General features: G+C 40.4%; 1 protein-coding gene and 1 non-coding gene across 3 annotated transcripts in view; one reads left to right on the top strand and one right to left on the bottom strand.

The window, feature by feature from the left end:
* CALD1 (caldesmon 1) overlaps positions 1–25,848 on the bottom strand; it is a 110,171-nt gene that overhangs the window by 52,217 nt on the left and 32,106 nt on the right. The window lies entirely within an intron of this gene.
* Positions 24,041–24,180, top strand: LOC126032829 (small nucleolar RNA SNORA48). Its single transcript, XR_007504012.1, has one exon. It is a non-coding gene; the product is annotated as a small nucleolar RNA SNORA48 (small nucleolar RNA).

The raw sequence follows: 25,848 nt of genomic DNA, 5'->3' as shown, positions 1-25,848 counted from the left end.
TGGTATAAATGTGTTTAATAGTGATAAATCTAATGATTACCTGTGTTTTTATAAACACTGTATATTCTCATTCCCAGCCTTGGGTTCTTTAATAAGAACATAAAAGTAAGAGTCTTAGATAAATATTATATATTTTTGTGCATCGGTACTTTTTTTTTATTTTGGGCCACACCCAGTGACGCTCAGAGGTTACTCCTGGCTATGTGCTCAGAAATCGCTCCCAACTCGGGGGATCATATGGGATGCCAGGGGATTGAATGGTGGTCTGTCCTGGGTCAGCTGTGTACAAGGCAAACACCCTACTGCTGCGCCATTGCTCCGGTCCTGTGCATAAGTACAATTTATAGGTATTAGACAACTAAGAAAAAGTAAGATATAATTCAAAATTAATTTTTAACTATAGCTATCTAAAACAGGACAGTCTAGCTTTAATGCATAATAGAAGATGTAGCTAATAACACTTGATTAAATTTTTTTTCAAGAAATAAATGATAAACTCAGAGCCATGCATTCATTATTGACACCAAACAAGATATATTACTTTTTGCTTTTACATTGCTAAGGATCAAATCCAGAATCTCCTAAAGCAAAGTATGTATTTGATCACTTAGCCACATCCCTGGGCCTCTGAATAGTAATGTTGTAATCATCTTCTCTGACATACAGGTCTGGACCTTGACATATACCAAAAAAAAACAAATGTTCCAGATCAGGGTGCAGGGAAATCCTCACATTTCCACTGGCACAGTTGGCAGAAACAGCATCTGACCTCAGATACTTGAACAAGTAGATTTCATTTCTATCTAAAGATGGCATCTGATCTCACAACAGAACTTTCTATTTCCATCTTTCTATGTAAAAGAGCAAAACAAAACATGAACTCATTGCAGATGAATCTCATACTTAGCATGGTCTAGAAATTTACGACTCACCCCTCCAAATTTGAAATATGCATGGGATGTGGTACAAATATCCATGAGTTCATGAGTTAGAGCTTCACATTATGGAATTACTATTGCATTGGGAAACGTTCGAAGAATAAATAATGTGATTGGAAAAATGAAGACAAGAGGTTGTTAAGTGGTGTTTATGAACCTGTGATCAATTACAGGGAAACCCAGAAGGGGAAAGTGGTGTTCCAGAAATGCTGAGGCAAAGGGACAAGGCATATGGGTCCCTTAACTGAAGTCACATGTCCTGTGTCAGCTGAGAGTTTTCTCCGCCTCCTTACTAGTCAGGCAGTGTTTCATGCAAGAAAATTTATGGGTAATGGATTTTCATAACAGGCCTTCTCTGATCCTCCTTTCCACGCCCTCCTCCACACTCCAAGTGTCCTCTGGAGCCTTTTCCTGATTTCCACTCTCATTTCTCTTAATTGAAAAAAGATTTACTATTCGTTTCCTCTTCAGTTGTATCCTGGCTTCATTTCTTTCTATTCAGTGACAAAGTCTCCCATCTTCTCTTCTCATCCCTCTTTTCCTTTTTAAAAACAGATGCAGATCTAACCTCAGAGCATGACTTCTTTTTTTAAAACCAACTTTAGTAAATGAAGTGACTGACATTCTAATAAAAAAGCATATACAAGCACCCCCAATCCAGAGATATTGCATCTTATCTAATGCCCAGTTGGCACATTACTGCTCTTCTGTACTAGAATGCTAGAATTTTGTTTACAAGAGCTATCAAGAAGAAAGACAAATCTTGAGTGGATACAGGCTATGGAAAATTACAACTGCTGGTCCTTTGGAAAGAATACTGATTGCTTAAATTTTTTTTCCTATTTTAATTCTGACTATATACTTGGGATTACTCCTGATAGTGCTCAGGAAACCATCTGAGGTGCCAGGGATTGAGAACCCAGGTCAATCACAAGCAAGGCAAGCACCTTACCTGCTATACCAGCTTTCTGAACTCAGGACACTTATTCTTGCAAAGGAATTTGGTCTGGGCCAAATCTCCCTACTTTGGGTCAAAGAAATCAAGGAGAGGGCCCGGAGAGATAGCTTGCCTTGCAAGCAGCAGATCCAGGACCAAAGGTGGTTGGTTCGAATTCTGGTGTCCCATATGGTCCCCCGTGCCTGCCAGGAGCTATTTCTGAGCAGACAGCCAGGAGTAACCCCTGAGCACTGCCGGGTGTGACCCAAAACTCAGAAATCAAGGAGTATGCTCTGCACTAAGGGATCTTCTTAAATTAACAAAAAAACAAAAACAAAAAACATTTGCTCGAGATGGGAGGGAAAAAAGATTGAGACCTTCTAGTATGATTGTTAAAAAGCCAGTGTGGCCAAACCAAGGCAAATAAAAACTTATACACTTCAAGACTTCCCTTCAGTCCATAGAAGACCCCTATAAAAATGTAAGCACTGGAACAGATAAAGTAATGTTAAATAACTAAGCTCTAACATGTACATGTGTTCCTTGAGTAAGAATTACTGAGATAGCCAAGTTGGTCAACGATAATAGAATCAAGAGATCTAAATGTTAACAATCTAAACTCAAAGAAAGGGGCATGTTATGAAGATTGGGTGTTGGATAAGGAGAAGGTAAGGAATTAAAAAGGGGGAGGGGCCGGGCGGTGGCGCTAAAGGTAAGGTGCCTGCCTTGCCTGCGCTAGCCTTGAACGGACCGCGGTTCGATCCCCCGGTGTCCCATATGGTCCCCCAAGCCAGGAGCAACTTCTGAGCACATAGCCAGGAGTAACCCCTGAGCGTTACTGGGTGTGGCCCAAAAACCAAAAAAAAAAAAAGGGGGGGGGGCATGTTACACAGGAAGACCAGGGGGCAAAGGGTGGTGGTATAGGATGCATTCTGGGGCCATTGATTGGTTGAGGGAAGTTGACACTGGTGGCGGGAAGGGCCCTGGCTCACTGTATATCTGAAATTCAACTATGAAGGACTCTATAGATCATAATTGTTTAAATAAAATAAAAGTAAAAAAAAAAAAAAAGAATTACTGAGAGGTTAAGAATAAGAGAGGCAGGAGTGTGAGAGAGGGAAATGTAGCATTAGTGAATTCTTGGGCAGTACTAAAGTTAATTGAAGGTACCTGTCATCAACCAGGAGGATTCTCTCACAACAAAAGATTATTAATCACTGCAAGACTCCTGTTGTCTTCAGACTGGATTCCAAAGTGATGGTTAGTTTCTTAAAGTTGTTACCTAGGCTAAGGAAGCTGTTTCAGAAGGGCAGTTATGTACTTTAAAGTTTCTTTTGGGCTGCTCACTGGTACTGCTCAGGGGTTACTCCTGGCTTTTTACTTAGGAATCACTCCTGGAAGGAATGACTCACAAAATATGGAATGCTGGGGATTGAACCCAGGTTGTTTGTGTACAAGGCAATCCCCTCTACCTGCTGTATTAACTTCTAGCCTTGAAAGTTTCTTATTTTCTAATTGCAAAATTAAAGTATTAAAAACGATTCATGCATTTCTAACCCTGTGTTTGTTTTTCTTCCCATCTAAACCACTGATCCATGTGGACCTGAGATTTGAGGGGAAAGTAGTTTAGTGGAATATTAGAATAGCGACCTTAGGGTCGCCAAGGGGGTTGAATGAAGAATTTAGATTTGAGGAAACATGGGTGGGCTGCAAGCCAGATACAAAGATGGACTTCTAATTAGTGTCAAGGTTGGCTATGCTGCTTTAACCAGTCAATCAATAGCCAAATGGCCAAGTAGCATAGTAATTCAACATTTAATCCACTCAATTTTTGGATCAAGAAAATTAAGATGAATTAAACTCCAGCTAGGAGTTTAGAATAAGCTAGGAAGCTGGTAGAGGGCTTATGTAGCGTATTACATAAAATGCGATAAAGGATCAAGAGATTTATTAGTGAAACGATCTAAAATTTGGAGAATAAAAGACCATTCCAGCTAAGAGAGAGAACTTCTCAAAGAAAGTGATATTTGAGCTGGATCTTTCAGGATGATTGGGCAGGGCCGTGGGGTGCAGGGGACAGAAGGGGGCCTTGCATTATTAGTTTCAGTGACAAGGTTGCAGAGCCAGGCCATGGAAAAGCAAACATTTCAGTTTGGCAGGGCCTGAGATCATGAAAGACAAGATCATAAAACTGCAATTGTGCCACACAGACAGAAAGGACAGGTGGGCATAAGTGGAAGGACACATGAACTTCTTTCCAAAACCTAAGGGGAGAGAGACCCCCCTTCCCCCAGCTGTGGGTGAGGGAAGCACACACACACACACACACACAATTTTCTCATTTCAACCTCCACTCCAGGTGTTTCATTTCACTTTTCAGCTTTCCCCAAGAAACAGAAAAGACCAGCTACCTCATATCAAGGGTTCAATAAATTTCAACTGTAAGAAGAGACTTCAGTCCAGTCACTAGGATCGGAAATACCGTAGAGAATCCTTCAAAAGCAAAAAGCTATGACTTTTAATTTTTCCCAAATGACATTTATGTCCTTGAAGCATTTTACTTTTCTGCCGCTTTCTCCACTGTCTCACTCTCTTCACAGTGAGTTAAATAAGGGTGAAAGGAAGGGGGTGTCTCTTACTCTGCTAGTAAATCAGATCCAAGGTGAAATCCAGACTGTGGCAAGCAAGATATTAGGATTATAGCATAAATCTGAAGAAAATTTGAAGGCTATTTTCAATTCAATTTTTGCATTTTGTACACTGTAATCCTGGACTTAAATACAATAAGTGATCCCACCACCACTAATCCCAAATCAGGAGTAGAGTCAGGTCTGTGATTCTCATTCTCAGTTGATTCTTAATCTAAGCACCATATGAAGTTTCTTAGGGTGCCCTGCAAATTTACAAGGAGCTTCTCTGTCATATGAGCCAGAGACTGGCATTCCCTACAGCCAAGCCAAGCCCACATTCTGTTTTTGTAAATAAAGTTTTATTGGAACACAGCCATGCCTGGATCATCTATGCTGCTTTCACACTTCAATTCTAAATGTCAAATCATTATGATGGAGGTCATATTTCTAGAAAATTAAAAACACATACTCACTAGTTCTTCACAAAAAAGTTTGCTGATCTCTGATCTAACACAATAGTCTCTCTTTTTGATGTATAATCCTACTAGTTAAAATTTCTTTGTTAATAAATGTATTTATTAACAGATTATATACTGTCAGGCTATTGAAATGTTTTTAGATTTACAAAACATAAACAATATTTGGGAGACGAGGATGTCGGAAGTGGTCAAGGCTATTCCTGGCTCTGTGCTCCTGGCAGTACTAGAGGACCATATATGGTGTCAGGGTTCAGATTGGGGTGAGTAGTAGCATGCAAGGCTTGTGCCCTGACCTCTGTATTATTTCTTCAGCCCACGATTTTTTTTTTAAAAGGAGAGAACAACAAAGCAGAACAATATTTAAATTAATGGTTAAATTATCAATGTTTATATTAGGTTACCGTTTTACTAAAAACACAGTAATTTGAAGCTAAATTCATTAAGTGAACTTTATCCTTAATATTTTATTTTAAATGACAGTGACAGCTGATTTAATAATATTTTAAAATACTCTATAAGATACATACACATGGAGGAGCCGGTGCGATCGCGCTAGAGGTAAGGTATCTGCCTTGCCAGTGCTAGCCTGGGACGGACCTTGGTTCGATCCCCCGGCGTCCCATATGGTTCCCCAAGCCAGGAGCGACTTCTGAGCGCATAGCCAGGAGTAACCCCTGAGCATCAGCGGGTGTGGCCCAAAAACAACAACAACAACAACAAAAAAGATACATACACATGGAATAAATATCTCATTAGCTTCTTATTGAAGAATGGTGTTAAATTAAAATACACAATCTTCTCTACCTTGCACAGTGTTTTGAGAAAAAAATTATTATGTTTATCCTGATGTCAACAGTTGCTTATTTAAAATGTATACCATAGGTGTTTTGGTTTTACTTTTTACTCTTGGTGCTGCTTGGGCCACACATGGCAGTTCTTTGGGCTTACTCCTGTGGTGCTCAAGGTACGGTAAGTGGAAGAAATCTGGGTCAGCCACATGTAAGGCAAGTACCTTAAACCCTATACTGACTCTCTGGCCCTAGTTTTACATTTTTAATACAATCTACCTCAAATCTACCAAAATATTTTTATTGAAGAGATGCTAAAAGCTAACAAAAACTACCAGGTGGGATATTCTCCTGGGTAAATATTTTAGCTCTTTGAATACAAAGGATTTGCAAATGAGCACCCACACAAGAATAGGATAGACAATAAAGCAAGCAAAAAGGTGCCCAAGAAAGAACAGTATAAACAGGTTAGTATCTTTTAGATGCTTGCTGGTTGGCTATGTGAAAATATCTCTTCGTGTACCTATTGAATATTGAAGTGCTTAATGTCTCTGTCAACTTAAATAGTGTCTCAGATTTTGGGAGCTCAGGTGGGAAAGCAAATTTGTATTGAATAATTGGCCAGTGAACGCTGATAAAACAGCCCAGGAGACCCCATAGGTTAGAGAGTCTATATGTTTGTTTCATTTTCTGTGATCAACCCCACTGGACTGAGGTGTTAATCCAATTTACTTTAGACAGAAAATGCCATTTCCAATGTAAGGTAAGGAAACCTGATACTCATGGTGGGCTAAATATTTCTATCTTTCTTCAGATAAAAACTTAAAAACAATGAGGTCATTTTTCATGAAATCTCCTATGAGTTTCTTCTCTCTTCTCTGTATTTATTTCTGTTGGCCTTTTTTAGGCTCACAAATAGATGTGCCTCTTGCCCACTTCCCACATCATTCTCCCTTCTCAAATTTTCTACCACTTTACAAGATTCTCCTCTTCTCACTAGCAAGTCTAGTGTTGGCTTTGGCTTTTACAAAATCTGTGGAAAGCAAAACCAAGGTACAAGAAAACAAACTGAATGGTAGCCAGATTGTTAGAAATATTTTCATATGCTCCAGCAAAAACAGATTCCCTTATTTATTGAAATCATTAATATTAGCCTACAATGGTGACTTCCACTATCTTTCATGAGCTACCATATTATTTTTATATTTAATGTCAGAATAAATTTATAATTTAGTATAATCTACTTTATACACTAGGAATTCGTTACCTAAGGCCAAAGAAGTGATTTATAAAATTTTAGTAGCAAATATCTTAGACACTTGCTCATTGGATCAAGTGTCTAAAAGAACTGCTCAATTAGTGATTCTTTTTAAAAAGAAATAGAAATCTGTCACTTCCATCTACGAAACATCCAAGGTTGTCTATAACATTACCTGGAGGCAATCCTCTACCAGGGAAGACCCTACTGCTGCTCTGACATCGACCTACTCAAAAGAGACTTCCCTTACCACTGAGAAGACTTAACAAGAACAATGACCTGCTTACTGGACAGGGCTTTCTGTATTGCTTCTTAATTGTGAGGTGAAACTAGAGGATACTCCATACCAGCCTGACTTCAATGTAGGATGTGCAGATTCCAGGATCTTTAATACAGAAACCTGATGCCAACAATAGGACTGCATGAAAAATAAGACTGTATTGGCACTACAGACAATGACTTGGATTGAATAAACTAGTTTGCCTGGAGCCTAGAGTTGGTCTTATGCCAAGAAACTTCAGGGGTAGTGGTCTCCTTGTATTTAGACCAAGGCTATTCCTTTCTATGACCCCCATATTTTGGTGGGCCTATGCAAAGAATATTTGCCACTCTAACACTGTTTTTACTGTGCCCTTTTGACTAACCCTTAAAAAAAACCTTTTAAACTTTTGATGTTAACTTAAACTAATATGTATGTGCATGAATATATAAAAAAAATACTATGCCTTCAATGTTAAGGAGTCACATAAATCTCATGGCTTTAGGTTGCTTTGTGTACTGCTAAGAAATGTTATAATGTACTACAATCTGGGGACTTGTGGACAAAGTAATTGTACATGGGTTTTGCCTTATTTTTCTTAATGTTTTTTTGACTGTAAGTTCAATATTTAGGCATCAGCAAGGGGATTTCTTCTGAGAACTCTGTTTATAGGCGATTGTCCTTTCACTGTAACTGTCCCTTGTCCTCTTTGCATCATTGTTCTCATAATTAAAAATAAAAAATAAAAAAAAGAAATCTGTCACTTCATTTATTTATTTATTTTTATTTGGGGGCCCACACCTGGCAGGGGTTACTACTCCTGGTTCTGCTCTCAGAAATCACTCCTAGAAGGCTCAGGGGACCATATGAGATGCCAGGGATCGAACCTGGGACCATCCCAGGTCAGCCTCATGCAAGGCAAACACCCTACTGCTGTACTATCACTCCAGCCCCTCAATTAATGATTGAGCATAACACTGTATGGAACATTTTTTTATATAGGAAGTAGTAGCTATAACCGCCCAATGGTATTATATTAGGAATTTGTGTTCTAAAGTTTGAAAGTTTGTTTGTTTTATCATTAGTAGTACTCAGGTATCACTCCTGGCAGGATCAAGAACTATAGGAGGTGCTAGGAATCGAACCCAGGTAAACCACACACATTGCAAGGGCCTTACCCAATAACTATATTACTGTTACACTTTGGATCAAAGTTGCTAGCCATCTTTCACAGATTTTGCCTAGTGGTCTTCTATGTAGTCAATTATATCTCCTTTTGGAGTGAGAAATTCCTTGCTTTTCATAATTTTGTACTTCCTTTTGCATCTTTTGCTGGGTCTTGTTTGTTAAGCTCTATTCTTTTTTTTTTAAACTTTTTTTATTTTTATTTTTTGGTTTTTGGCTCACACCCGGCAGCGCTCAGGGTTACTCCTGGCTCTATGCTCAGAAATCCTTCCTGGCAGGCTCAGGGGACCATATGGGATGCTGGGATTCAAACCACTATCCTTCTGCATAAAAGGCAAATGCCTCACCCCCATGCTATCTCTCTGGCCCCAAGCTCTATTCTTTTCTTACTCAGTTATACTCACCCTGAATTACATTTGTGCTTAATTTTAGGCCACCTTCTAAAATTTTCTAATTTATAATTCTAGCTCAGGCTGCTCTGCTGAATTTCCAAATGATATCATTAACCCCTCAGGAATAAGCTATCCAGTAAGAAAGTTGAGATTGACAAGTTATTCAGAATACCTGATTAACCAGGAATTTTAAAAAATTTTCCACTCCGCTACTGCCCTCCAAGATTTTCTTAATTTTGAAGGTGACTATTTTTAAAACTTTAATTTTGTACTCATATTACCCTATTCTTGCTACAAATAGCAATTTTGTGGCTCTAGAATATGAAGTTGGCTTCCGATTAGAAGAAAAATTAAAATTTGTGGTAAAAAGCACTTATTGAGATTGGAGCTCAAAGGATTAGAGTACATGTTTGGCACGTGGTAACCCCAAGGACTGAGAAGCACCCCAAGACTGGAGTGCAGAATAGCCAGTCACCAATCATTTCAGGACGTGGCCTTCCTTCTCCTGTCCCTGCCCAAAGAAACACTTAGGAACAAAATTCACTATCAAAGCATGACAAAGAGAAAAGCCATTTAAATATAACTTCATTATTTATGACTTTGTAATGAATACCCTGTTCTTGGACCACTTGGCTGTGTATTTTGCTTCTTCTATTCATAGGAAATAAAGCTGAAATGCTCCCCCATGTGTCTTTTGATTTTCATTGAAAGCACAATTCTCTACTGTTAGGTTTTAACCAACAAACAAATCCAACCAACCTGAGAAGAAACCCGTCTAACTTGTTTCATATATTGCTGTATTTTCTTTAAAGATTTAAAAAGATCAGTGCCGAGCCCTGCCATCTGGGAGCTGGGTGATACAACAGAGAGGTATTCAGTATGGTTATTTTTGACCTTGACTATACTATGATGCCTCTTTGGGCAACTTTTAAAAGTCCCTATGGCCAGGCTGTGCCCCAAATCAATTAATTCAGAACTGCCAGAGTGTTATACAGGCAACAAGGCTCCCCAAGACCCACTGCAGTCAATCAGACAGAGAAACATGAACTCATAATAAATGGTGGAGGAACAGTTGGGGCCAGATGTTGTGGTATTAAAAGGCAGCTGAGAGGGACTGCAGTGATAGTATAGCAGGTAGGCACTTGCTTTGCTGGCCTGCGTTCTATGCCCAGCACCACATACGTTGAGTATCTCAGCCTTGCCAAGGTGATCTCATAACAGAGAGTTAGTGGTAGGCCCTGAGCACTGCTGGGTGGGGTGGGTGTGCTTCCAAACAAAAACTAAACTAAAACAACAAAAACCCAAAACCAAAATAAAACAAAGCAGCTTTAGAGTCCTTCAGAAAATAAAGAGCCGTTTTCAGCAAGTATTTTGAGATGTATGTAGAAATAGAAAAGGCAATTCTTTTAACATTAATTGCCAGTTTTTCTCTGTTCCTTTTTGACTGGGGAATATGTCAACATTTATTAGCAGAAAGTGGATGACAATATCATGCAGGTTAATTTTTTATCCTTTCCTTGTGTTGTGGTGCACAGGGAACAACCACACTTATTGTGGTGCTCACACTCATTTGTAGCACAAGGACTAACACTGGCAGAAGTGAGGACCACACAGGGTGTATGTAAGGTTATGCTAGAAATTGAACATGTGACTTCACTCCTGCACCAGGTGTTTTAGCCCTGAGCCCCATCCCCTTGTCGTGTGGTGATTCATCCCTTCAGCATATTAGATCTTCATTCTAGTTCTCTCTGTGATACGTCTTCTCTTCTCTGACTCCACCTTCAGTAGTGGGAACCCTGAAGAACTAACTCTGTAATTAGGTGACTGGGAGGCCAAGAGCATGTAACCTAAAACCTTTCACAGTTAAAATGTTAGCCACCCACTAATGCTTTGCTCCTCAAGGACAGGGTGTGTCAGGAGGATATTCTAATTCAGCTAAGGACCTGGGAGAAATATCAAAGGATGTTAAGAGTCAGTTTTACAGCACTCAAAGTACAGAAGGAGAAAAAACTGGGCTGAGAGAGCCAGCCAAACCAAAGAGATACCTGCCAAACCACACCTTATCCTCCTCAATCAGCAAAACTCCCTTTTGCACAGAATCCCCTGACCTCAGCCGCGGACAGGAACTACGCATTCCCTTTTTAGGATGCTGGAGATGTCGGTGTCAGGGGCCTGCAATCAAGTGCTTTTCACAATATGTGCAGCTCATCAAAACCAAAAGGGGACAATAGGCACGCAGGGAGGGAACTGGAAAATGCAAATAAAACCCTTGCTGTCGTAGGAGAATCCATATGAGAAAGGTACAATTATGGCTTTGGGGGAAATTGTTTTTACAGTTCAAACTCTCCCCTCCTCCAAAATAAAACAAAGAAAAAAACCAAGACCACATTCCTTTTTTCTTTTATTTTAATAACTGCATTCTTGGGAGTTTTTGAAACTTAGAAATGTAGACAAAGAAATTTTTAAGTCACACTTAAAAGCTAGGGAATTGAATATAATGTCACTAGCTATACCTGGTTTTCACATTAGTTATAGAAAAGTTGAGCTGGATGATGTGTCTTGGGTCTCAAATATAGCTCTATACCACGGTGGACCACTTTAGTTTGTAGAGAAAAATCAAAAAGCCTTTTAGATTCTTGCCTGGTTTTGAAGTTTTCTTTACAAGATCTAGACTTATGTTCTGCCTTTCTTCTCTCACAATGGACCAAGCATTTCACTACGGCTTATTTTTACCAATAAATAAGATTTATTTATTTAATAAATACCAATACCAATAAATAAGAGTGCAACTGGGACTCTTTTCCTCAAGTCCACCCCAAATGCCTTCCTGCTATTGGTCTATGTTAGCAATGGCTGTCTTGGGAATTCCCATAGAATCTAATGGCAAAGCTGTTGTGGGCACCAAGTCATGAACTTGGATCCACTTCAGCCATATAAATTACAATTCAGATTTTCTAGAATTTACAAAACACTTTCATCATGGACATGCTCTGGTTTGATTTTTGGAATCCTGGAAAGACAACTGTATTGTCATTCCTATTTCATAGTAAATAAAATAGGCTCAGAGACAAGACCTCCAGCTATTGCAATGCTAGTGATTAAAAAAAAAATAGAGTGGGGGCTGGAGAGATAGCATGGAGATAGGGCATTTGCCTCGCATGCAGAAGGACAGTGGTTCAAATCCCGGCATTCCATATGGTCCCTCGAGCATGCCAGGAATGATTTCTGAGAAGAGCCAGGAGTAACCTCTGAGCATTGCAGGGTGTGACCCCAAAACCAAAATAAACAAATAATAAAAAAATAGAGTGGGGCTGTGAGAGAGATTAGCTATGAAGGTGCTTGTCTTATGCACAGTACTTCCCACTTTGATTCTTTTCACCTCACCATGTATTGTCCCTCAGGCACCATCAGGAGTGATCTCTGAGCACTGTTGAATGTAACCCCCAAAACAAAACCAAAAATAATAATAAAAAAGAAGAATGTTCAAGACCAGCCAAAGACTTGACTTCGAATGATGGAAGCAAGCAATATATAGATGAAAGGATGGGATTCTTATTTCGTGGCGATAACTTCCATTTACACAATCCTTGTGATGTCTCTGGCAAGGGGCAAGATGCTTCTCATTGTCTTTTTACAGTAACCTTCAATAAATTATTCTAACTTTAAGGTCTGAAAGAGCAAACCTGGTGGAGAGAAGTCCAATCACTTGCCCAGAAATATACTAAAACTTGGGCAATTCTGAAGTCTGGGCTCTTTGCATATTATTACATGCATCTGTTTCTTTTCGGATCGCAGTCCTCTGAACTTGATAGGACAGGATTCAGAAGTTAAGATAACGGGAAGTTCAAAAGTACTTGTCATGTGATTGTAAATAGCCATGATAGGAGAAGAATTGCTAGTAATTTTGGTTTGGAGGCCACACTAGAAGGGTCCAGGACTTTCTCCTGACTTTGCACTCCTGGCAGTACCAGGGGAGCCATAAGCAGTGCCAACGATTGAACTCAGCTCAGTCATCTACAAGGCAAGCACTTTACCCTTTGCGTGATCAATCCAGCCCCAAGAGTTACTAGTTTTATGGATGTCCAGGACTTTTTCAGGGGAAAGATTTACACTCAGAGCCTCTTTGTAGATTATTCAAGCAGAATTTCATGTCCTGGACTAGTCACTTAGGGTAAGGAGTCTTAGGGAAAGTGAAAGATCAAAGACCTCTTTAGCCCATTCCTCTGGTCTCTGCAGCCAGGAAGAATTGCTTGCTCACCAAGCAGGATATGATGTCACTTGATAGTGTCTGCCAGATTCTCCCACTCAAAATCCAGAGGTCAGTACTATGAGAGCCAAGTGAGAGAATAACATCCGTTCAGTGTTAAGCTATAGACGGCAAGGGAGACACCCCAAGCCTGTTGGGAACCTGGTGTGAGAAACCACTGAGCAGGGTTTAGATGGGTAATGAGCCACGTTCTTGACTTCCTATCCCCATGGGTGACATGGAGGTAATGCCTTTAGTGTGGAGAGATATAGTGAACTACCACTTGTGCAGTACTTAGAATAGCACTTGGCACAAGTAGGCACTCCAGAAGTATAAAATTTTCTAATATTTTATTATGATCCTGATTACCACCATCCTCTTTCTTGTCCAAAGGGAAATAAATTCTCTGTGCAGGCATCTCTTTCAGGTAAGGCAACTCTTTCTTCTAAGCACAAAGGGGAGAATTGGGGAAATGATTTTCCTAACTCAAGATACCTCAGATTCCCTTTCCTTAAAAATGTTAACACCAGAGGAGGCTGAGAAAATGCAAATTAAATATAGGGGAAATTTCTCATTTTTTAGTGTTATTCCTTCTCCCTTCCTCTGCTCACTACCTTTCTTAGTTTTTCTTTTATAAAGCATGGTAAGTAAAAGGAAAGTTCTGCTGAAAATGTTTAATAAGTCAAAGTTAGAGAGACAGGACAGAGATTAAGGCTCTTGTCTTACAGGCGGCTGCCCTAGGCTTGATTCCTGGAAAATATATCTTGAGACATAGCAGGAGTGATCCCTAAGTGCAGAGCCAGAGTAAGCCCTGACTACTTCTGGATATATTCCCCAAACCAGAATGATGATGATGATGATGATGATATTGATGATGATAAAAATGTCTATATTTTTCAACCATTTTCTAACTGTGGCTGACTCTCCCCCACCCTAACGTAGCTTCCTTCCTGTACTACCCCCACTTGTCCTACCAGTTGTGTCCTATCAGTTGCCGCCCACTCCAGTATGATACTAGAGCTGCAATTGATGAGATTTTGACCTGTGGCTTCCTTGGAATATCCTGGGCACCCCACAGGGGCCATATACAGGGGCCTACCTAAAAAAACACTGCAATAAATGGGAATGTCTTTTATCTCTTTATTTTCTATCTCTTTTCATTCATGTCAGCTGTCTTTTAAATATCAAGTTTATCATCAGATACGTTGGGCTTCCTATGTCAGAAAACGTAAGTATTTGATACTACAATGGATCTTAACCAAAAGGCAGAGAAGCAATAAACAGGAATATTTGAATAAAAACAACAATCCTTACATATAACATAACCAAATTGATTTGTGACTGTCACTATCTAATAAATCACTGGATAGAACCTTTAAAAAAAAAAACCAACAATCCTTCTATTCTTCCTTGGGGTACACCCAGGAAAGTTGATAGATTAGAGCTCTCAGCCTGAAGCTTGGCTCTGAGTTTTACTGAGTTGGCTTTAGATACCTGACCTACCAGGGAAGGACTCAAAATCACTGCTGACCCACTGACCTTCAGCCAGTGGATAGTTTCCACTATTCTTGAAAATAATCCCACTAATAAATGAAACTCTGAAATAGCAACTTCAAGTATGTTGTATCTTTTGGTACTTGCTATGGGTTGAAGTGTGCCCAATAAAAATCAAATGCTGGATTTCAGAATATAACTTTATTATAAATAAAACCTTTATAAGAGGGCAATCACGGTGAGAAGGGGTGCACCATTATCCAATAGGGTTCCTTTTAGAAGAGGAGCATTTGGACACAGAGATACACCCAAAGGAAAGAGGATGAGAAGTAGGAAGAGGTTGTATAAAGCTCTGAGAGTTAAGCTACCCTGCACCGGGGGCTGTGGAGGGAGGGCTACCTAGATCAAGGAGATGCCAGGAAGACCTTGTTCCCATCCAACTCAGAGGAGCATAGCCCCGCTAAAACCTTGATTTCAGTATTGAGGCCTCCAGAACTTAGAGACAATAAGTTTCTGTTGTTCTAAGCCACCCAGTTTGTGGTCTTTTGTTTAGAAGTCCTGAGAAGTGATTTCACTCATGCTTTCGTGATTACTCAGAAGCTACCTCAGATTCATTCCCAGGCATCCAGTTCAGGTCAGTAATTCTCTTCTTCCATCATCACCCTCTCATCTTTCTGAGCATCTACTCAACTTTAGAATCTGTGCACTCTACATGATTTCCACCTTTTTGTAGATGAAAATCTCAGAGAGGTTGAGGACACACAGAAAGATCATGGGATGAGGCTTTCAGTCCAAAAATTTTGTTTCAGTCCAAATTTATCTACATTTTAAAGATAATGTATTTCTCGATACCCTCCTCTTCTGCCAAGATTGGGAAAAGAGGAAAGGCATTCTCTGGGAAATGGGTTCTGATTCTTACTGCAACCTTCTTTGTGATGTGTCTGGTTTAACTAACAAAAGGGACAATTCCACATATTCTGCTTCCATAAGCCATTTTTAACAAGACACCTTTAACTTCAGAGCTATACAATGTATAGCAGTAAGGGCTATTGTTTTTCTGTAGTTAAGTAAACAGAACTAAAATCTGGAGTAAAGGGTACTCTGAATTTTCCAAGGTATGTTGATATTTCCACAAATTAGTGCCAACCCCCACAACTGAACTACAGTTTGAATCTCTATTGGTATAAAAGATCCACTGATTTGTCTTCTAGGGTTATTGGAAAGTGGTGTTTTTAGAGGAAAGGGAAAGGTAGAAAACACATCATGATTAAGCACTCACTGTCATTGACTATAATGAATATGAAAATAAAATGGCTGGACTTAAAGTAGTAACAGACATGCCAGGACTTCTGGGTGTCTTCGACTGGTATGTTGGGGGCTCTGAGCAGGACAGCTAGCCATAGGCCCCCTGGGCTGACCACTTAGTCCAGGGGACTGATATCCCCCCACATCAGGGGATCTTCAAGGCCACGCCTGGTTAATCGGGCCCTGGGGGAATGGGGGAGAGAAATTCCTCCCTATGCATCCACAAACTACAGAGGCAGGGCTGGGCTCAGAAGACTCCACATGCCAGGATTTCTGGGTGTCTTCGACTGGCATGTTGGGGGCTCTGGACAGGACAGCTACCCATAGGCCCCTTGGGCTGACCACTTAGTCCAGGGGACTGATATCCCCCCACACCAGGCGGGTCCTCAGGGCCACACCTGGTTAATCGGGTCCTGGGGAGAGGAGGGGGAGAGAATTTCCTCCCTATGCATCCACAAACTATAGAGGCAGAGCTGGTCTCAGAAGACTCCACATGCCAGGACTTCTGGGTGTCTTCGACTGGTATGTTGGGGGCTCTAGGCAGGACAGCTAGCCATAGGCCCCCTGGGATGACCACTTAGTCCACGGGACTGATATCCCCCCACACCAGGCGGGTCTTCAGGGCCACGCCTGGTCAATCGGGCCCTGGGGGAGGGATGAGAGAAATTCCTCCCTATGCATCCACAAACTACAGAACTGCGTGAGGGCTAGTGCCCCAGTGCGCACTGCGTGTATTAAGAGTATTCCTTATCTTTATGTTATGTTTTGTGTATCCAGAATGTCCATTTTATATTCTGCCCTTTCCCACACCCCTACAAAGCTCATCTTTACTCCTTAACTCTCTCATCGCCCCCAAACATCATTAACCCACATTACTCTTTTTAACTTCAGTACTGCACAATCCTAATCACAGACCAAAGCCGTGCATTGTGTGTAACAACCCAAACTGTTTCAAGAGACATAAAAAGGACACATATTTCTTTCGAATGTTTTGTATTTTTTCTCTGACAGCTATAAGTCTTACTAAACATTCTCTTATACAGTTACAGTTCTAACCACTTTTTATCTTCTTTTTATGAGCTGTTCAACAAGGAATTTTGGTGAAGGAGACCCCCAGTTTAATGCTTATGATTGAACCATGTCATGGGGATTGTTGGACTTGTTCTTATGGCCCCCATATGCGCCAATAACACCATGTGGCATTGCTCCTTTTTTGCATAGGCGCATTAAAATGGGAAAATACTATACATACAAATAAGATCCTATCTAATAGAGATTGGAACACACAAATCTTGTAGTGCAAAGGGACCTTACACCCTGAACATTGACATAACGACCTGGCACAGGCCTCTGAAGAAAGGGCATTTTCCATTCACCCCTGAACCAGGGAAGCCATTCACGAAGCATCCAGGTTTGTCTATAACATCACCTGGAAGCAATCCTCTACCACGGAAGATCCTACCACTGCTCAGACATCGACCTGCTCAAAAGAGACTTCCCTTAACACTGAGAGGACCTAACAACAACAAAGACCTGCTTACAGGACAGGGCTCCCTGCATTGCCCTTTAATGGTGAGGTGAAACGAGAGGATGCTCCACATCCTGACTTCAATGTAGGATATGCAGATTCCAGGATCTTTAATACAGAAACATGATACCAACAACAGAGACTGTGTGAAAAATAAAAGTGTGTTGGCACTACAGACAATGTCTTGGATTGGACGATCTAGCTTGCCTGGAGCCTAGAGTTGGTCTTATGCCAGGAAACTTCAGGGGTCTCTTTGTATTTAGGCCAAGGTTATTCCTTTCCATGTCCCTCATATTTTGGTGGGCCTATGCAAACAACAATTGCCACTCTAACACCGTTTTTACTGTGCTCCTTTGACTCTAATCCTTAAAAAAAAATACCCACTTGGAGCCGAGAAGGTGGCGCTAGAGGTAAGGTGTCTGCCTTGCAAGTACTAGCGTAGGATGGACCGCGGTTTGATCCCCCCTCCCCTGGTGTCCCATATGGTCCCCCCAAGCCAGGGGCGATTTCTGAGTGCATAGCCAGGAGTAACCCCTGAGCGTCAAACGGGTGTGGCCCAAAAACAAAAAAAAAAACCCACATAAAATTTGAGGTTAACTTAAGCTAAATGCATGTACATGGAAATGTAAAAATACTATGCCTCTAATGTTTAAGGAGTTAAGTAAGTTTTATGGCTTTAGATTTCCTTGTGTGCTGTTAAGAAATATTATAATGTGTTACAATCTGGGGACTTGAGGGACAAAGAAATTGTACATGGATTCTGTTTTATTTATCTTAATGTTCTTTGGCTGAAAGTTCAAAGTTAAGATATCAGCAAGGGGACTTCTGAGAATTATGTTATGGATGGTTGTCCTTCCACTGTAAGGACACCTTGTCCTCTTTCTTTGCATCTTTGTTCTCATAATTAAAAATTAAAAATTAAAAAAATAAAGTAGTAACAATGGTGAGGTCAACTATTTTCTTATGAGAAAAAGTTCAGCCATTCTGTTTTCAAAGCCATTACATTTACACGCTGAAGTTAAATGTTCTTTTGTACTTTTCTAGTTCTTTTCATTTTTCCTTAAAGAATGTTCTTTATGCCTTTCACTTTCACTTAAAAAAGAATGTTCTTTCATTTTCCATTTTACTAATGATATGTTCTTTTCATTTTTCTAGTTCTTTTCATTTTCACAAAACATGCAAGACAAACAGCCTTTCACCAAACCTGCAAGGCAGATAACCTTTCAAAAAGGAAGAAGAAACTTAGGCACAATGAAACTAGTAACCTCTTGATGAATACACACACGGTGAAGAGTGAGGAACCAAGCCAAAATGTGGGTTCAGATTGTGTGGTTCTGGTTTCCTGTCCTTTGAGAGCTGTATGATGTGGGTCTGACCAATAGATGTGGTGCTGAGACCTCTACCCCAAATTGGAGACACTGTTTCACTCCAGAGGTAGGAGGTCAAGTGATGTGAAATGCTTCTCTTCAAAACCATCCTTTCTGATACTCAGTATTCAGGCCTCCAAGTCTAGCTCATTAAAAACTTGGTCGTTTTCCATTCAATTCTGGGACATAGCTTAAAGATTTATAAAATGGGCTACATGGGTTGACATGAGATGTGAGCTCCATAGGACATGACTATTCTATGTAAAGAATGCTTCCATACCTTGATTTGGAGTGGGGGTTCCCAGAAGGTGCTCCATACCTGGTGATGTTCTTGGGGTCAGCCCACTCAAGGCTTGTAACTTGGCTACACATCAAGACTATCTATACCCCCAGCCCAAAATCTTCCATGTTTCAAAAAGAATAAGCAGCCTACATGGTAGAGCGCATGCTTAATGTGGGCAAAGCTCTAAGTTTGGCTCAAAAACCTCATGCCCTTCTCCCCTGCAGCATCTCAAGAGGAAGCAGAGATACAGTACAAAAGGTAAAGTCACTTGCCTTATATGAGGCTGCATTGAAAGTCAGTCCTACATATGGTGCCACGGAAAAGTTCAGGGATCACTTCTGAGCTCAGAGCCAGGAATATCCCCCTAAGTATTCTGGTGTGGCACAATCCTCTCCCCTCCAAAATTAAAAAGTTAAAGTTAAATTTATTTCCTTCCTTTGGGGTTATAATAGCATTGTTATTTTATTGTACTTTTTCTATGTGATTTGAAGATGGAGTTCTAGCAAACATTGGGTACAGACATTCCATGTAAGCCTCAGAAAGCCATCTTACAGGTACCAGAGTGATAGCACAGTGCTAGGGCATTTACCTTGTAGGCAGCTTACCTGAGAAAAATCCAAGTTCAATCCCTGGCATCCCATATGGTCCCCAACCTTGCTAGGAGTAATTTCTGAGTACAGAGCTAGGAGTAACCCTTGAGCACCTCAGCATGTGGCCCCCCCTCCAATAAAAGCCATCTTAGAGAAGCACAGAGATCTAGAGAACCAGCTGGTAAGAGCCAAATGTCCAGTGTTCACGAAAACTCATTAGCACCAATAACTGCAGACTGCAGCAATAATAGGCCTTAAGTAGGAATATCAGGACTTGAAAGGAGTATTCTAGTCAATATTGGTCGGAGATGAAGTTTACTACAAAGTTATAAACAAACAGACAAAAGAAAAAGATAAATGAAGAAATCACACTTTTCATCTGTTCCAAACACTTTGCAGTAAAATGTCCTCCTTTGTGGATTTCTTTTATTCAGTGCCAGTAGTTTTTAATAAAAAGTCATTTTAATGATGGTGGAAATCAGTGTTTATGAATGGAAGAAGCGAGGGTAGATAGTATCACACTCCTTCCAAATTCCCTCCTGAGAATAAAACTCACTGACCATTTATTTAGCTGCTTCCTGAATTTTATAACCAGAGAAAGTAGTCAGGGGTGGAGGAGGGCAGACCACCAGGCTGTTTCTCAAATATGAACTGGTTACAACACCAAAGATACCACTGAACTTTTCATCTATGAAAACATAGCAAAATATTAGCTCCATGCTAATTACTCCAACTTTATAAAAGACAAGTGGGGTTCCAGTTGGCTCTTCTAGTATTAAAAAATTAACTGGGGGGCCACACCCAGCAGTGCTCAGGGCTAACCTCTGGCTCTGTACTCCAAAATAACTCTTGGTGGGGCCCAACATGGTACCAGGCATCAAACCTGAGCACACAGCCTGGCCTGCTGTACTATCTCTCTGGCCACTGATATTACATTTTAACTGAGAAAAAAAATAAGTCACTATAAAAACAAATTGCATCTGTCTTGGACTTGGGTATTTTTCTTTTTGTTTCTTGGACCATACCCTGGTGATGTTCAAGGACTATATGTGGTGCTAGAATTTGGGGTAACAAATGCCTTTGTTAACTTTAGTTGCTTGGTTTTCTGGACCACACCCAGTGTTCAGGGTTTTGTGCTAAGAGATCACTCCTTGCCATTCTATGGGACCAGATGTGGGGCATGTTGCGTGGTACTATAATCTCTATACTATCTTTCCAGCCTAATTCAAGTGTCTTAATCCCTGTACTATGTCTACAGACTCGCTTTTCTGTTGACTTTAGTGCATGGCCTCCTGGTCATTCTTGTCAAGTGACCCAAAGCAGGCATGAGCATGTTGCTTGCCTGGAGGTAACAGTGCTGGTGACTAAAGGAGCTGATCAGAATCCACATACTCTGATCCTTGTCAGCAAAGTCTCTCTTTACCCCCCCAAGACACGATCCCCTGCAGCTAGCAGCCACTGGCTGATCAGTGACTAAGCCTCTTAAATATCTCTGAAGCATGGGCCAGGTACCTGGATGATGCCATACAGTCAGTGCTTCAGCAACTTCAGCTTTTGAATTATTTGAATAAGAATCAGCACATTCATTTTAAAATGAAATTTAAAGCACAGAAAAAACTATTAGGTGGTAGAAAGTTAAGTCATTAATTTGAAGAGTTGCCTCTACTGCCATGTTCTCTGATGCCAAGACATGGGAAAAAAAAAAAAAAAGACATGAAAAAAAGCCTGTGTCCATTAAAGAAAGAATGGATCAAGAAAATGGTATATATGTTTAAATCTCTCTCTATATATAGATTTTTGAATATTATTCTATTATTCAGTCTCACAAAAGATGGAACTTGCCATTTCCAATAACAAGGGAAAATTTAGAGGGCACAATGAAACAAGTCAGAAGAGGGAAAATAAATACTTGGTGTTACTTCTGTGTGGAATTTTTTTTAAGGCAAAATAGAATGCTGGTTATAAGGGGCTGTTGGCAGGGAAAGAGGGAGAGGTTGGTTAAAGAATAAACTAAAACACTTGCAATTGTAAGAGGAATAAGGTCTGAATTTTACTTACTGTAAAGTGTGGTGACTCTAGGTGGTCATGAGCATTGGAAAACTGAAACTTGTTGAGAGAGAACCTCAGTGTTTTCACCCTCCCCCCAAAAAAACAAAGAAGGGAAATGTGGGAGGGAGTGAGCAAGCTAATGAACCTGATGGTGGAATTCACTCACTGTGTCTATCTATATCCAAGCATCACTTTCAACCTATTACAATTTTATTTATCAGTTTGTCTCCTATAAATTATGCCTTCCTAAAACAATACCATTCATGACACTGCAATAAAAACAAAAGAAATCAGTGGTATGCTTTTTCAAAAAAAGAAGCTATTGTCTATAGCAATAGTAGGTACTTTTATAAAATATTTGAAGAGTGGATACTTTTATTAATTACAGATAGACCCTGTGTGTCCATTTGTGTCTCTCTGCATTTACACACACACACACACACACACACACACACACACACACACACACACACACACACACACACACACATCAACAAGCAGCCTATCCCTTAGTGCTATCTCTTAGGCCCTTAAGCTTGCATTTATTCAACAAGTCTGGGTGGGGTAGGGTGGGAAGAAAATAGGAAGATAGCAAAATAGCCATGGCCTATTGGGTGCCAACGAATGGGAAGAGCCTGAAAGCCTAAAAGGTCCTAGAAAGGATGTGGGCTCGGCTGGGGGTAGAACAGGACTGAAGCTAGATTCCGGCCCTGGACAGTGGGGGAGGGTTCACACACCAGAGCAGCCTCAGCCACAGCTTTGTTCTGAGATGCTCTCAGGACCTTCCAAAGCAGCCCCCACTGGTACAGGAAGCAAATTAGTTGTTGAACCTATTCTTGATTTTACATATATATATAAAATATACTATTATATATATTAGCAGTACCAGGGATCAAACACAGGGCCTCACACATGTAAAATAAGTGCTTAACTGCTGAGCCACATCCTGTAGCTTTTAGAATTTTAAACATCATGACACATGGCAACTAGGGTCCCAGGCTGCCTATAAAACATCTTTGTCACTGGAGATTAAGCTGAAACTAGGCTTAAGAACAGAAGAGTTTTGGGCCACACCCGGCAGAGCTCAAGGGACTATATAGGACGCCAGAGATTGAACCTGGCTCAGTCCTGGGTCGACCTAGTGAAAGGCAAATGCTATCGCTGTGCTATCGCTCCAGCCCCAGAAGCTACATGTTCATGGTAAGGATGCATCCTTATGGATCCATTTAGGAATATCAGGAGCATGGCAGCCTCCAGATGGCAAGGGAGCACCTCCCCCAAACCCCCATTCCACTCTGGAGAAGGGGGCAGACCTACTCTGTGTCATCTCCCCCTCTCTTCCCCATAGAACTCCTGTGGAATAGGAGGTAAGAAGAAGCTTAGAGAGTGCTCATTTCTAGGGCAGGAACAGTTCAAAGGTAAGGAGAAAGAAATGTGTTATAAAGAGTACCAATGTGAAGGAAAAGAAAGGCCAGTGGCCTCCAAGTATTGAACTAGAGTGATTGTGGCCAGATGGCCAAAAGACATGCGTAGAAAGTCATGATCATTCCTCTGGCCAATACACACACACACACACACACACACACACACACACACACATTCATTCACTCACTGCTATTCTGCTATTATCTTATTTTCCATCTATAAAGAGCAAGTTGCAATTTTATCCCTAATTAGCTGGTCTAAATAAGACACCCCCCCAAAAAAATCAATCATTGGAAACTTAATTTTGTACCTCAAAGTGAGCAAACAAGGTTGGCTTGTTGGCAAACCAAAAGCATGCATGTCATTGGAAGAGAAAAGTAAATTTCTACTGGAGTACTGATTTTTTGTTATTGTTTTTGTTTTTTGGTCATACCTGGCAGCGCTCAGGGGTTATTCCTGGCTCTACATTCAGAAATCGCTCCTGGCAGGCTTGGGGCATCATTTGGGATGCCGGGATTCGAACCACCATCCTTCTGCATGCGAGGCAAATGCCCTACCTCCATGCTATCTCTCCGGCCCCAGGAATACTGATTTTTTTTTTACTTTCAACATAATTCTAACAAAGGAGCTTTTCTTGTTAGACTTGATTATAGCAGAATGAAGTGGGACCGACAAAGGCAAATATATTAATGACAGTTTGAAGAGATGAAAGACACAAAGTAGATGACAGATAACAGAACAAAATCATTTTGGGATAGGAGTCTTATACATTGAGGCACCACTGTTTTGCAGCATAATTTTAAAAAAAGGTAAATATATTCTATGTGTCTGCCAATTCTCAGCAACTGGAAGATTGACCACATGTATTATAGTATCTATTTTAATGATTATCCTGGCACTGGGCAAAGAGACGCCTCATTGGTGGTGTTGGTCTTATATCAATCAGGGTTAGAGCAGATGGTCCTTTGTTCCTCTTAGCTTGGTGCTTGGTTTGGTGGCCAGCCTATTTCATGCTTGGGGCACATTAGAAAAAATAGAGAGAATGAGGTTCTTCCCATTCAATTTTTTTTTGTTTTAATTTGTTCCTTACTTTGTTATACTAGAAAATTGTATTATCAAATTCCCCAGGAAGATTGAAGAAATCAAGTACCTTTCTTTAAAAAAAAAAATCTGAATAATCTTAAGTGCTATCTGTTCTGTCATTGCTATAATGATGGTAATTACGTACTTCCCTGTTAGTTTAAAAAAAAATATCTCAGCAGGATAAACCAAATGATTTCCTGTGTCTCTTTGAGACAGGAGGTTTAAAATTTATATGCCCTTCTTCATTGATCACAAAACATGGGAACAGAATAAAACTACTGTTTTAATCTTCAAGATAATAAGAAGTTAAAAAAAAAAAAAAAAGCTTGTTCTTATGCATATGTGTTTATAAGAAACATGAACTCGGGGCCGGAGAGATAGCATGGAGGTAAGGCGTTTGCCTTTCATGCAGGAGGTCATCGGTTCGAATCCCGGCGTCCCATATGGTCCCCCGTGCCTGCCAGGAACAATTTCTGAGCCTGGAGCCAGGAATAATCCCTGAGCACTGCCGGGTGTGACCCAAAAACCACAAAAAAAAAAAAAAAAAAAAAGAAACATGAACTCTTGACTCAAGTAGAGTTCATTAGGGCTTGCGGTGGGGGGCGGGGAGAATGAGAAAAGTACAAAGAAGAAAATTCAAAGACCAAGTGACAGAATTCCTCAATAATCTTCCAAGAAGCAAATTAACAACACCTTGAAAACTAAGTAATTGAAGAGCCCTTCATACCAGCCCCAAGAAAGTAACACAGCTATATGTAGGTTTTGGGGCTCTGGAATTTTTTTGAGGATCCTTGATTTATTTTATTATATATTTTCTGTAGGTCCAGAATACATGAGGGGCTAAATTAGAAAGTTCTAGAGTGAAATATCCCATGATATCACAATCTGACCATAGCTAGGACATATCACTTTTGGACTCACTTCTCATCCAACAGTTGGAAGTTAAACAGTGGTATATGATAGCCTATGTAAACCAACAATGAGATCATTTAAATATATTCAGAAACATTTCAAGCCCAGTTTACATTTTTTGATCAGTGGATTACATATCTTTCATAGTAATAATTTTAGGTACATATTAACATTGAACCGGGGGGCTCTGGAATTTTAATGCAACTCATTAAAAAACAACAACAAAAACAAAAACACTGCCAATATGATGTAACAGAGAGAATCATCTGATGTAAAGGAAAAGGTATTTAGAATTTATTTGGTAGGGCCCCTGTTTGGACATTTAACCTCCTGCTTCTCCAGAAGCAAAAAGTGCACTCTGTGTGTCCTGATAATTCAAAGTCTAGACTTCAAGAAGCAAAGTTTGACTTATCAATCAAAGAAAAAAGAATGGGTATCTTTTGAGCAGTGAGAAAGGTTGAGACTCTTCAGGAAGGCTAATAGCAGAAGTATGGGTAGAAGTTATTGGCCTGGAGAAAACCAGGAGGCCAGGGAGGCTTGTGGAGTAATGGGGCATTTGATTCAGTTTTGAGAAAGGATAGAAGACAGGAAGTAGATGAAGTAGTGTTCCTCAGCCCTACTCTGTTCCCCCAATCACCTTTATTGTTTTCCATCCCACTCTCCTTCCTTCTCTCCCCCTCTCCACCCAGGAAACCAAAAC

This window comes from Suncus etruscus, chromosome 1 (assembly GCF_024139225.1).
Source record: "Suncus etruscus isolate mSunEtr1 chromosome 1, mSunEtr1.pri.cur, whole genome shotgun sequence".
Taxonomy (NCBI): domain Eukaryota; kingdom Metazoa; phylum Chordata; class Mammalia; order Eulipotyphla; family Soricidae; genus Suncus; species Suncus etruscus.
The sequence above is the reverse complement of the archived record's forward strand: the minus strand, read 5'-3'. Positions and strand labels throughout refer to the sequence as shown.